Consider the following 14,343-nt stretch of genomic DNA (forward strand, 5'->3'; position numbering starts at 1 on the left):
GATTCTTCTGATAACGGCCGCGCATCGCGCGTGTATGAATACTAGTTTTATATAGGAATTTTTACCTAGCATAACTACCTTATATATATATATATATATATATATATATAGTAGCTAAATGGGTTTTTTATTTACATATCATAGCTATAATAATATACACGGGGTTAAAAGCGTATTTTGAATACGGTTTCTTCCTTTTTCCATTCATATTTCTCTTTCATCTCTCATATGTTTCTCTTTCTTCTAAGTGCCTTCACGCTCCAGTTATCTACAGCCAAATACAATAATGAGCAAATACTACACCCCGTTATTAGGTTGCAAAATCCACCCAAAACATGGATTGCTTTTCAAAACTCAACAATTGTAGCAATTATTTCTCCAAAAAAACAATTGGATCTACGAATTGGTTTCGAAATCAACCATAACCTAATTTCGATTATTTTTTTTTTAATCAAAAGAGTTCCGGACCCCTTTATTTCTTTTTAGATGAAAAGAAAAGGTTGTGTTTGAAACAGATACTTCGGCAATTTTTGTTCGGCGATTTATCGTAGCGGCATGTTTGTTCGGCGATTTCATCATGACGGCGGTTAAGGCGAGTTCTTCACGTTGGGATTTAGTGAGGAAGACGGGTTTCTTTGATGGATCGGGTTTGTTACCGGTCAGATCTCTGGTGTATTTTTTGTATTTTCGCCGGAGATCCGACCGGACTTGACTGTTGTTGTGGAAGAGGATGGAGAGGTAGCTATTTGTATAATGTATTTCAATTTTAACTGTATCTGTATTTCAGTATATTTTCGGTACATTTCAGTGTTGTTGTGGAAGGGGATAGAGAGGCAACTATTTTGTATAATGTATTTCAATTTAACTGTATTTGTATTCAATATACTTCGGTATATTTCAGTGTATTTCTGTCTATATTTTAATTATTTTTCTCATTGATTTTACGTATGACAACTGTGTTTTATCTAATCTCGGTATGTTTTTTCGTTACGAGCCATTATTACGTTTACAGCGGTGTCTTGGCCATTGATTGTGTGTATTTCTTGTGTTTTTTTATCTACTTTTATTATATTTCAATGTAAAATCTAAAGTGTTGGATCTTAATGTTGGCTATCATTACGTTTTACAATAATGCGATTTACATAATCAATCAATTTTTTTGATCCAAATAAAGAGCCTAAATTTACTCTACCATGTCTCGCGTTCTTTGTATTTCTCTGTATTTCATAATATTGAAATACACGTGTTCTCTGTATTTCTCTGTATTTCTCTGTATTTCATAACTAGTGTCCTGTTATGGAAGTTATGCGTGATTTATGGGAAAATTTAATTTGATTTCCTAGAATTTTTAAAAAAAATCTGTTCCAAAAATAGAGCCTAAATTTAATTTGATTTGTGTAAAATATAGTTGATTTAATTTGACTTACTATTTAAAAGGAAAAGAATATTATGTTACAAAAATATAGCCTATTTTTTTCTCTTTTTTTTAAAAAAATATGTTCAAAAATAGAGCCTAAATTTACTCTAACGTGTTTTGTATTTCGTTATATTTTTTTTCAAAAAAATAAATTTGAAATACGACCAAAAGCACTACGAATTGTAAATCTTCAACTTGTAGTTATAACTAGTTAGAAGCTATTAAAAGGTAGCTATTTGTGAATTTTACTTTTTTATATATATATATATATATATATATATATATATATATATATATATATATATATATATATATATATATATATATATATAGATTATGGCTATATCTAACATATCAAACAAAACAAAAAATTGAAAATATTTGGACAAGGTTTCTATGAGTCAATTTGGGCTACAAATCAGCCCCAGTTTTTACATTTTTTGGCGCGGATTGTCCTTCAAAGGTGCTGCTCTTTAATTTTTGCCCTCATTTTTTTTTGGCTTCGTAATGGAGTGTGGGGTTCGAATCGGAAAAAAAAAAATTCCCAAGACAGAGGTTCATAGTAAAATTAGGCCTATTCGGGCAAAAGTTAGGGCTTATGACAGAGTTTTGCAAAATTCCAGCTAAGTTAAAAAAAAAAATTGTCTTAATGCAAACCTTTACCTTAAGGTACAATTTTGTTACCTTTAATTAGAGTTTGCTTATCTTTGAGGTCACATATAACGTTGATAAGGTAAAATTTGACAACTTGAGATCAAACTTTACGTTGCGCTTTTTTTTAAAAAAAAAATTTAGCGGGGGTTGAAAGTAACTCAGGAGTTTTTAGGGCAAAAATTTATATAATTGGGTAGATAATGCCCATTTTTATATATAATATAAATCATTAACTTGTCCAAACGTAAGCGGGTTGGACGAATTATATTTTCATGAACTAATTTTACCATCCCTGACTATGCTTATCTTTGGGTCACATATAACATCTTATGCTTATGAAAGTAACTTTTACTTATACCATATATGCTATTTATCTTTGTTATCAATTTTTTGGCCTTTTACCTCATTTTAGTTATTAAAAAATTCATAGAAAATGAATCTAATTCAATACAAGCATAAAAAGAGTAGTTATTGCAATTAAATGCTCAACTTTCGTCCGCAAAGGGAGCTCAACATTAATCTAAAAAAAAAAAAAAAAACGTCAACCATAATTAGATACAAGCATAAACATATTATTTATTGCAGTCTTTATGCTCAACATTAATTACAAGTTAATGTAAGTAAAGAATTCCAAAAATAGCTTTCAACTGAAGAAAGTGGCGAGGCCTCTTTGTCTTTTTTTTTTTTTTTTTTTTTCATTGTAAAATTTTATGTGCTAGATTGAAAAAAATCAGAAGTTAGATTTCTTAACTAAGCAAATTAATTAGAATGAAAGAAATGGACACGGTTATAGATTTGAAGCAAAGTAATGCTCTTGATATATTCTTGAACTAGTGGCATTTGGCCCGGGCTTAAACTAAGATTAAAAGTTACATTTGTCATTATTTATAATTATTTTTTTGCGTTTTTTTATATTAAGTTATTGAAAAATTAATTCGACAGTCTTTGCAAACTTTTAAAAACAAAAGACTTAATATTTAAATTGAACAAAAGTATTTAAAAATTGAACATAAATTTCTTTTGTCCTTACTTTAGACTTTCCTTTTACCTTCAAACATTTACATGACATAAAGTCTCTTATTTTTTGTTATTTGTTGAGTTTTATTTAAATTTTAGATTTTGATAATTTCTTGAATCCAACTTAGTTATAGCATATGTGTGATTAACAACATCCATTATGAACTATAATGTTTTCTCCCAAAAAGAAGAAAAATAATTTGGTTGTAGAGACATCAGTTATATGCTACAGTTATTCTTTACTGAGATTTTGATGAGGTTACTTATAAAACAAAGATAACTTTTAAATAAAATTTTATACTTTACAATAGTTGTAGATGTCAATTCATTTAAATTATACAAAGTATGTTGAAAATATGAAGAAAATTAATTCTTTTCCCCAATAAAATTAAACTTTCCTTTTACTTTCTAAAGTTATGTAATGAGAAAATGACATTTTTTCCTTTTGTTAGTTTAAGTGAACATTATTTTATAAAATGTACATTTTGATTATTTTCTCAAACACAAATGAAGCTTCAATGCAGCATGATTCATTTAACCATCTTTCACTATGCTAACAAACACTGCCTAACATATTTTTACCCCCACCCCCCCACCACCAACCCCCAAAAAAAAATGATACTCAAAATCACAAAAAAAAAAAAAAACTTACTTCCTTTTATTACAAGTTGTTTGACATTACTATTGCTTGAAAAACTAAAAAATTATTTCATTAACTACATATTTTCAAAGATGTTCTCAACATTTTTAACTACTCCATCAAGTTTGGATTATAGTTTCTTTTTATGTAATTTTTAAAGTGTAAATTTATATTAAGAAATATATTTATGAATTCATATTGCGTAGTCAGAGGCGGAGCGAGGAAGGGTCAAGGGGGCTCATTCGAACCTTTTTCGGCAAAAAAATACACTGTTTATATATGATTAAAATTATTTTTTATGTATATATATTAGACGTTGAACCCCATTTGGCTTCTTTGTGTGTTTACTTTTTCATATTTGAACCCCCTTAGTGAAAATTACTTCGCCACTTGCGCAGTAAAAGACCTAATACTCCGACACTATTTTTTTTGTAGATGAATGGAGTGTATAAGGTACAACATACATCGTTCATTATGTTATCATTTTATCATTATGCTATCTTTTTAGAAGCTGTGTAATATTTAAGTACGCATGCATTTTAAAAAATAAAATATTAGAATATACCAAATAATATCCGAAAAAAATTAATTTTGTTAAACATGAACGATATAGCTAATCAACGTACAAACCAACACAACACGGTGATGAAAAGATTCAAATTTCATTATTGTTAACAAATAATTTAGATAAAAATAAACAAATTAGGTAACAATATCTAATTCAAACGAAGATCAATTTTATCTGTTAAAATTTTTAAAATTTCGCATTGGACAATTGAATTCAATTCTTGCGTGCAATACATGTTTAAATTAACGTAAATGCAAATGTGGTGCATTTTCCCATTCAAGTTACACGTATTGAATTTTTAATTGACATCATCACAATTCACAATTTCTTATAAGTGCTTTAAGAGGAGCTTGAAATTTTCTAAATTTATCAAAATTGAGTGTGGCACCCTAAGTAATAAAGAAATATAGTAGGAGTAAAAATGTGGCATATGAAAAAGTTAAAGTACATGTTACATCATCTTTAAAAAAGTTAGTCTAAGGATTTTGTATTACCAAAAAAGACTTGAAAGTGCTTAATTTTTATATAAACACCTTATAGTAAATGAAGTAATAAAAGACAAATATGGGGGCAAATTTGGAAGAAGGAACCTCTTAGTTGGTAAAGCTTAGTTGTAATGTAACTAAAGTCCCCAACTAAGTACTATAAAAAAGTTGGATTGACCCTTATATAATATAGTAATGCGGTGATAGTGGAGAATTAATTCTTCCCCTCATCTTCATATTTTTCCTCTCTGGGGACATCACATTCAATCCATTTTTTGTACTTGTTGTCCTATCTTTGGGACTGTTTAAGGACTTGATTCAGATCCATGTTTTTGAGTTTCTTATATATATTTTCTTACTTTATTTTTTCTAGTTAAAGTAATTTTTCTGCAATACAAAAATTAGATAAGTCAGTGTTAAATTTGTGCAAACTTCCCAATGGACAACAAAGAAAAAGAAGGGGGCAATAATATGAGGATAGAGATGGAAAGGAAATCTGTTCATATATATTTTTGGCCAAATTCATCGGAAGCCACATGAGGTGGTCAAGATCTTTCACTTAGACACAAGTACGCCTTATTCAATTTAAACACCTGAACTTGAGTTAAAATGTGTTATTAGACACCTGTTTGCTAATGTGGCAATGTGTGTGTACTTCACATCTTTGTGGAGGGCGAAAGAGGATAATTTTGTTTTCTCTTTATATTTTTTTCTCCTTCATCTTCTTCCTCCTTCCTACCACTTTCTTCACCATATCCACCACATCCCTCAAAGCCACCAAATGGATTACCAGTCACGGCCATAAAAATCACAAGGATTCTCAAGATTCTTGCAATTTCAACCCAATTTCTTCCTCCTCTAGGTCTCCCACAAGAATCACCAAATCTCCATCCTTCTAATTGAGACCCAATTGGGTTAAGAATTCAAAAAATTGAGACAAACTTCATCAAAATTGCCGGTGGCCCATGTAGATGCAGTGATCTAAAAAGAGGATGGAGCCATCAAAATCACTGTTTGAAGAAAATATTATCTCTATTTCCATGGCCACCACTATATTCAAGTAAATGAAACCCAGTTACAGAGAACAGATAATTTCACCTTTCCATAAATCGAAATCAACTTAAGGAGTCATCAAAATCACTGTTTCGTCAGTTTGGATTGAAGAAATTGAGATGAAAATATGATGACTCCATTAAAGCTCATTTAAAGATGGAAAATTATAATTAAAGGAAAGATTTATCTTGCTTAAATTTCATAAATCGGAGTAAATTGAAAGCTGTGGAAGTTGTGTTTTTTTTTTTTTTTCATCTGTGGAAGTAGTGTTTATGGCGGAGGGAGTGGAGATTGAAGAAAACAGGAGGTGAATCAGGGCGATGCTTAGAAAATAGGATTTTTCTTTTCTTTCTTTTTTGTTTTTTAATTAACTAAATAGTTTAAGAATATTGATTCTACTCATATTTTATTTTTAATAATTATTTTGAATATATATATGTCACATGTCTTTATTTAATTCGTCACCTTGCCATGTCATCGGCGAGTGTGTTACACTCATTTACATATTTGATTGATTATACAAAAAGTGTCTAATTGAAAATTTTCAGGTAGTAAGTGCTCAATAGAAACTCCATTAAGTTGAGGTGTCTAAGTGAAAGATCTTGACCGCCTCAGAGGGCTCCTAATGGGTTTGACCCATATTATTTGTTATTGGTTAGTCTGAATATTGAGATGAATTGTTTTATATTTATGTTTTCAGACCTTTGGAGCTTACAAATGTGAAGGCAACTTTAGTTATCTTCCCTACACGTTCAGGTAAAAAACTTTTGTCATTTTACTTTTTTCTTGACATTTTGGTATATTCATTTTTATGTTAACTCACTTATTTTTAATTTTCTGTGAATTTTCCTTAGCCGGTATTTTTTTAGTAAGTAATAATTCATCCTAGACGATTATATATTATGATAATTGATATGTAAATTTAGTTTGGATAAAAAGATTACTTTAGCAAGATGTTTGAAAATTATTTTTCTATAAAACTAATTTCCTAATTTAAGATGTTTGAATCATATATATATTTTCATCTAAATACTTTTGGATGCAAATTTTTTGTCACATTATTTTTTCCTCATCTTATATGAAATTTCTCTTATTTTGAAGTGTTCTACTCCACTAAATAAATGTTGGGTTTTTATATATGATTTTCTTATTGAAATTTACATGTACCAATTTAGAGTGATTTTTCATTGGTAATGTATAAGTAAGGGTATTTAAGGAAAACAAAAAATGGGTAGGCTGCTAACCTACAACTTTCATGTTGTAGGTTAGCAAAACCCTATTTTAAAATATGTTTTTGGGCTAAAAGATACTTAAAATGAGATGGAGAAAGTACCTAAATATCTATGAAAAGTTTTTTATAGTGAATGTTATGTGGCATTTCTCAATGATCACTAATTACTTTTTTCTTTTATCTCATTTTGTTTCCCATTTCTTTCCCCTCTTTACCTTTTTCCTAATTTTCCGCATTTATGTGATATGTTAAAATGTCCAACAATTGCCTCATTTGATAGTTGCTACGTTATTTCTTGAATACTTAAAACCTTAAGGGTGTGTTTGGTAGGAAGGAAAATGTTTTTCACGAAAAAAAAAAATTCTTGGAAAATATTTTTCAGGAAAATAAGTGATTCTCTTATTTATTTTTTAGTGTTTGATAAGTACGCAGAAAATATGTCTCAAAACATTTGCGTATAATCTATTCAAACAGTATGAAGTAGGGGCAGAGTTAAGGGTGTGTGGATGGTTGGGATAGGGGATATGGAGGGTGGGGAGGAGACAGTTAGCGTAGAATACTCATGAAGCTCGTTTTCCCTACTTCTACTAGAAAGTCTTTTCTCATTTTTAAAGAACTTATTTTCTTAAAAAATATTTTTCAAAAACCAAACATAAAATTAAAAAAATATTTTTCAAAAAATATTTTCCTCCATACAAATGTCTTTTATAATCGACACTTTGTTAATCCTCCAAGACTCAAATACAATCTTTGAGTCCTCGCTTTCCTGTACTCCAACAACACTAGGCCAACAATTTATAATGATTCTTGCTTTTCTTCCTTTTTTTTTTAAAAAAAAAAGTAATAGTATAAAATTTTACCAAGAAAGTAAGTAATATAAAGATAACATAATTAAATTTGTTGCGAAAGTAACTTGTATCTTTAGATGATGCAGTTTTCTCTTCATCATTCAGTGCAAAACATTATTTATTTTATAAAAAAGAATTTCATTTAGGGAATCAAAGATTTGAAAATAATTTACTCAAGGATTTGCCAGGAAAAATAGTACAAGAAGCTAGGTAGGTAAATGACAGTACACACAAGCTAATACGTGAGCAAGGTTGAAGGGGTCTTACGCAACCTTCGGAATTTCACCAGTTATATCATCATACATTTTAGCTTTATATGAAAAATTATTCCTTTTAGAGATCGAATCAAATAATAAAAGTAATTTATTCAAAAGAATAATTTATCTAATTATCTCAAGAGACAAATTCTGTCACCATACCTTCCTTGTCCGAACGAAGAGCTTCCTCGATCTTTAGCTCTGTTTCGAATTGGATCTCAATAATAGACTCCAAAATGTCTTCGGACAAGGGATGCGTGATAGTCTTATAGCGAAGATATAGCCGTATATAAAAAGTATTCGATTTAGGGAAACAAAGATGAACAAATAATTTACTCAAGGAATACTTTTTATGTCTAAAGTTATGTCGTGTCGTATCAATATTCTTAGCTTTATATCTAGAGAACTTTTCGTTTTAGGGAATCAAATATTACTAAAAGTTAATTTACTCAAAGAATACTTATCCAGGCGTGATATTTTGGATCATCAATTTTGGAGCATTCTTGTCACAATTAATCTCAACGTGAATGATAAAGTTTAGAGAAGATAATACTATATCTTGATGCCAAGTTTTTACCACTTAAAAAAGAACATGCACACTCAAAAACACTACATTGAGACCATATAACAAGCTAGTCTTTTTTCTTTCTTTTTTTTTTTTTTTTTTTTTAACGTAAAAATGATCAAATTATGATGATCCTCATTACCTTTGAATTTATTGGTTTGATCAAAGTAAGTAGAGAATAGAACTGTCAATTGTACAGGAGCTTTTACTTCGTTGAGGATAATATTTTTGTACTAACAAATTTGCATTGTTAGTTATCTAAACCGAAGACCGCATCAAACCGATTCGAGAAAAAACCCGACCATACCTTTGGTGTTGAAAAAAAGTATTCGACCATAATTGGTTTGGTTTGGTTTTAACTAAAAAAATCAAAGATGAACAAAAATAATATTCAATTTTTAAAATATTTTATACATAAAAATATTTATTTGTAATGTAATTTATAAATATTTCTTAAAAAAATTTCATAGTTTTTTATCAATATTCTTAGCTTTATATGAACGTCAATATATAACTTTTATATTTATGGATGAATCAAATATTACCAAAAAAACTTAACACTAATGCTAACAAAAGAATTCAATTTACCATTAGGAATGACAATAATTTTGGATCATCAATTTTTAGGAGAAAATACATAACAGTTTTTTTTTTTTTTTGTCACAATTAATCTTAACGTGAATGATAATATTTTTAGAGTCATTTTCTTTAGACTTGTTAATTACTATTTATCTTGATGCTTTTGTTAAATATTTTTACAATGTCATCACTTCACATTTTATGTTAAAGAAACACCTTAATTATATATACCTTACTAGGACTAAAGAGATATTTGAAGTAAAAGTTTATTTTATCAAGACTATTCCGAAAAAAACCCGAAAAAAACCCGAGAAAACCGAATAAACCTGAGGTTGAAAAACCCGAATTTTATTGGTTTGGTTTGGTGTATAAATTTAAAAACCCGACGCAATTGGTTTAATTTGGTGTTTAAAAAACGTAATCAATGGTCAAATGTACATCAGTGAATTATATGATTGATTAATCATAGCATTAACTCACCGAAAATTAGTTGGTACTTGGTAATTATAACTTTATAGTTAAAGGTGCAATCAATCAACATCTACTATTGATTTCGGAAAGATTGTTAGGAAATAACGTATGTGTAGATGTTATTAGATAACAACGAAAGTTCTTGGCATTTTGCATTCTTAATATATATGCTCTCTTTTTGTGATTTATATCTTATTTTTGTTGGGTTATAATAACTCAAAGATACTCTTAATATGATGTAATATTGTCCGTTTCGGGACAAACTCGTATAATTCTCTCAAAAACATCTCACACCATTAAGAGTATTCAACAATACTTTATAAAAAGATTTTCTTCTTCTTTTTAGCTATGAGAAAATGGCCAAATGAGCTCCAAACGTTTGACCAAAATCCCAACTACTCATCAAAAGTTCTTGGCATTCTTAATATATATGTATTATAAATAGTTAAAAGTTATAAAAAGACATTTGATTAAAAAAAAAAATTAAATATTTTTCTTATTCTTTTCCTTATCTTCTTTTAATATATATATATATATATATATATATATATATATATATATATATATATATATATATATATTACATTTTCCTCTCTCATTTGGCTTTCTTTAATAATTTCAGCTCCTCCCTTCTTCATTGCCACCATTGACGAGCTACCATGCCGGAGCTCCGGCGAACTCCATCTCCCGATCAGCCACTGCCCTATTCCCTCTTCTCCCACCTCTGTTCTCACCCTCTTCCCCTCCCCTCCGTTTGTCGGCCATGGCCTACTGAAACTAGTGAGAAGCAACCAGTTCTAACCAGACTTCTTAAGATATGACTGGATTTCTGGTCCTTTAACAATTAATGGAATTATCATTCATCAACTAAAAACCCTAATTGAATTATTCACATAATAGCTATGACATCACAGAAGAAAGAATCAGAGGGCATCGGTCCAATGTCTATCTATGGCGATGAGGAAGATGATGAAATGTAAGAAAAGATATTTCAGTTTAAATTAATGGATTAAAGAAATTTAATCAAATAATTGTATAGGTGTGAATTAAAAAATGACATGTGTATAATTAATTAGTTTTATACTTGTCTTTTGCCTTCACTCTCTCAAAGAGAGTGAAATACACTTTCTTTGCCACCTCATGTCACTCAGCATTTAGGAAGCAATATATTCTACTTTTAAAATGACAAGGGGGGGTCATAGGACCCGCAAAGATTTGGTGTGTAATTGGAATTTTAGTCAAACGTTGAGGGCTCATTTGGCTATTTTCTCTTTTAGCTACTAATATGAGATTTTGTTCTTACACCCAACAATCTCCTTATCGAACTAAGTTTTACATGATCCATCATCAATCATGGGCTAATTTAGAGATTAATTGTGTGCCACCCACATCAATAAAGTATTTATGGCACCAAAGCCCACTACTTTTTTTTGTGTGTGTGTATTCGTCTTTAAAACTACAGTAAGGTAGCAGTAAAGACGTCTAGACGGGCAAAGACTCTAAGTTGGGCTCACGCCATCACTCCACCATTTCCATGCTCGTTCCTTCGAATCATTGACTCTGATAAAAAATTTCAGGTAAAACAACTCAAAGATTTTCTTAACATGATGTGATATTGTCCACTTTGGGCCTAGCCCCCACGATTTTCCCCAAAAGGCCTCACACATACACTGGGTATGTTGTTGTTGTGATGTAGCACTTTGTTCGCACACCCAATAATTTTATATTTTCAATGATTTGCACCCAGCGGCGAATCTAGCAAACAACTTACAACCTAGTTATTGTTTTATAGTAACCTAAAATTATTGTAGGAACCTACAATCTTTAAATCCAAAATCCGCCTTTATTTTCCCCTCAATTTTCTTTATTTCCTTGTTAAACAATAATAGGACTCATTTTCTTCAATTATCCATGAGGACAAAATAGTAAATATACAAAAAAAGGAAGAAAAAGATATGGTGCAAAATGAAAAGGAAATTAAACAAAGTGAACAAAAGAAGACTTAAACTCACGTCTTTTTGCACTACATCATGAACTTTGCAAGATATTATCACACTTGAATTTTTGTCGTTTGTCTTCAACTCGTGAAAGAAAGAGCGCATAGCTAAGTTCATGCAATACTCACGTCCTTTTGCTTCCTGTTGGTTATTTTCAACTAGCTGAGATAACCTTGTGCCATCCAAATTCTGATCAACCTCTTCTTCTTCTTCTTCTTTTTTTTTTTTTTTTTTTTTTTTCCTTTTTTCTTCTACATTTATGACCGTATCTTTAGGAAAAATGACACAATCTGAGAAACAACGCTTCAAGATGGGGGCTAAATCGTCGTAGCTCAAGTACAAAATGACGAAAAAAGATCTATTGCCGTTTCCTCTAATTCCCATATTTGATTGTCTAAAACAGTTTGCCACTCTTGTTCTTTAACTTAATACGCAGGAGACTTTCCATAGTCTTTGCAACAAGTGGCAATCAGAGGCGGATGTAGCATTATAATTTGGAGTTCAATTGAACCCCAAATTTTCGATGCGGTGTACAAATTTATATGTAAAAATTTACTAAATTTACAATAAATAGTATATGAACCCATAACTTTAAAAATATAATGGTTCAATGCTAAAAAATTTAATTAATAGAGTTTAAATCCTAGATTTTGTGAGTGGCATTCCCTTGCAATATTGAATTTTCGAAAAAAGTAAAAAATCTTTATAAAAAATCATGAAAGTCTTAGTCCTTTCTGAAATGCTATCCAACCAGGGGTGGCTTAAATGGGAGGTCAGTGAATTTGTATAGGCCCCCAAATATTTGAGGTCCAATATAATTTAATTAATAGATAAATTTTGTGAGTTATTTCCACTTTGACAATATTGAAATTCGTAGAAAAAAATGTAAAAATCTTTATAAAAAATAGAAAGAAAGAAAAACTGCTTGCTAAAAAAGTTTACCCCAAAAAAGTACAATTGAATTTGTATAGTTGTTTTAAGGATACGTATATTAATTTGAGCAGATAAACAGATATCAAATCAAACAAATAGTGTATTGTAAATCAATGAGAATAAATAAAAAAAAATCCTTCAAAGTGTACGGGGGCAGTTTGATTGATAAGTCTCTGTAATTCAGTATACAAATGGAATATCTCCCCCTATTTATACTAAGGCTGTGAGGGCTTTAATGATCCCCTGAAATACTCAGCCATTATGATCACCGCATAATGACGAGCAATAATGAATATTAATGAGCCATAAATGGTATTGAATGCAGCCATTAACTGTGTCCGGATGAAACCTTTAAACATCTATAACGGTTGACTGTTGGGCCTGTGTTCGGGTAGAACTGCTAAAAGGTAATTAATAGGTAATAAAAGCTAATAAAGCCTAATGAAGGCTAGAGGGATCTTGAGGCCTTTTGTAACGTTTCTATAAAGGTCACATGTTGAATTGCTTCTTAGCCGGCCACAAGTTTGTATCCGGACCGGGGATGTTAATGACCAGGAATTTTCTACTTCTGGTTTTGGTAAAGTCCAGGAATTTAACGCATCCGGTTAACTTTACGATCGAGAAACAAAACTTCCGACCTTTTAGCCATTTAACTGAACGACTTTATAAGAGAGGGACCTTGTTTTTATGCTTATGAACAAGACGTCTCTTATTCACTTCGGGTATAGTTGTTGGAATTTTTTACTCAATCCCAACTTTTTAGACAATTCAATGCCTTTAAAATAGGCTAGATTCATTTGATCTGATGCCTTTGAAACACTTGGGCACAATTATTTGGATTCGTAATTCTTATTTGCTTCTAAGTGTGAGCAAATTTAAGAATGATTTTGTTCATTCGAACATATACAAGAATGTTTAGAAGGTGTAAGTTTTGCTTATTCCATTACTTGAATGTACAAGTGTTTACAACTTTGCTTATATGATAGTTTACTGGAAATGAACATTTATTGGGTCTAGCCGGTTCTCGATTATGGTTCCTTCTATTTTTCTGGGGCTGATCTGGCAGTCCTCAGGCTACTTCTTTATTCTGGAGTAAGTTCGGGATATCTCCGGTATCTTTTACTGAGCATGAAGTATGAGGATTCGGGCATGGTGCCTTCCTTTAGCTTCGCTCATTTGGGTTTGGTGCCTTCGGGCAGAGTGCCTATGTTATGCATTTTTTTTTTTTAAATAACCTTCTTTAGATTTTGACAATTGAATCCGTGCTTATTCAAGTCTGGAACACCGCTGGGCTTTCGGCCCTTTTATCAATGAACGAATCTTTTTGCTTTTAAATTGTCATATCTTGCACGAAATTTCTTGATTATCTTCAGTCTTTGAGCTTTTGTTTACTCGACCTACCTTTCAAATAATTTTTTTGCTTATATATTTGGACAAAATTTGTCTAAAATATTAAGCTTTACCAGATATGATTTCCTCCGGTTGTCATTGCTCCTTAAAGAATAACTTTTACTTGGACATATTCTATCCGGTAATTGGTCTTTTTGACCTAATAATTTTTTTAACTTTATCTTATTTTAATCGGGGATAGTCCTACCTATTTGTTCCAGAAGGAACGCATTTTACTC

General features: G+C 30.4%; 1 long non-coding RNA gene across 1 annotated transcript; it reads right to left on the reverse strand.

Moving 5' to 3' along the window:
- Positions 1-11,741: 11,741 nt before the first annotated feature.
- Positions 11,742-12,277, reverse strand: LOC132045796 (uncharacterized). Its single transcript, XR_009412527.1, has 2 exons — positions 12,038-12,277; positions 11,742-11,988 (listed from the first exon to the last, which is right to left on the reverse strand). It is a non-coding gene; the product is annotated as an uncharacterized LOC132045796 (long non-coding RNA).
- Positions 12,278-14,343: the final 2,066 nt, after the last annotated feature.

Source organism: Lycium ferocissimum, unplaced genomic scaffold (assembly GCF_029784015.1).
Source record: "Lycium ferocissimum isolate CSIRO_LF1 unplaced genomic scaffold, AGI_CSIRO_Lferr_CH_V1 ctg797, whole genome shotgun sequence".
Taxonomy (NCBI): Eukaryota; Viridiplantae; Streptophyta; class Magnoliopsida; order Solanales; family Solanaceae; genus Lycium; species Lycium ferocissimum.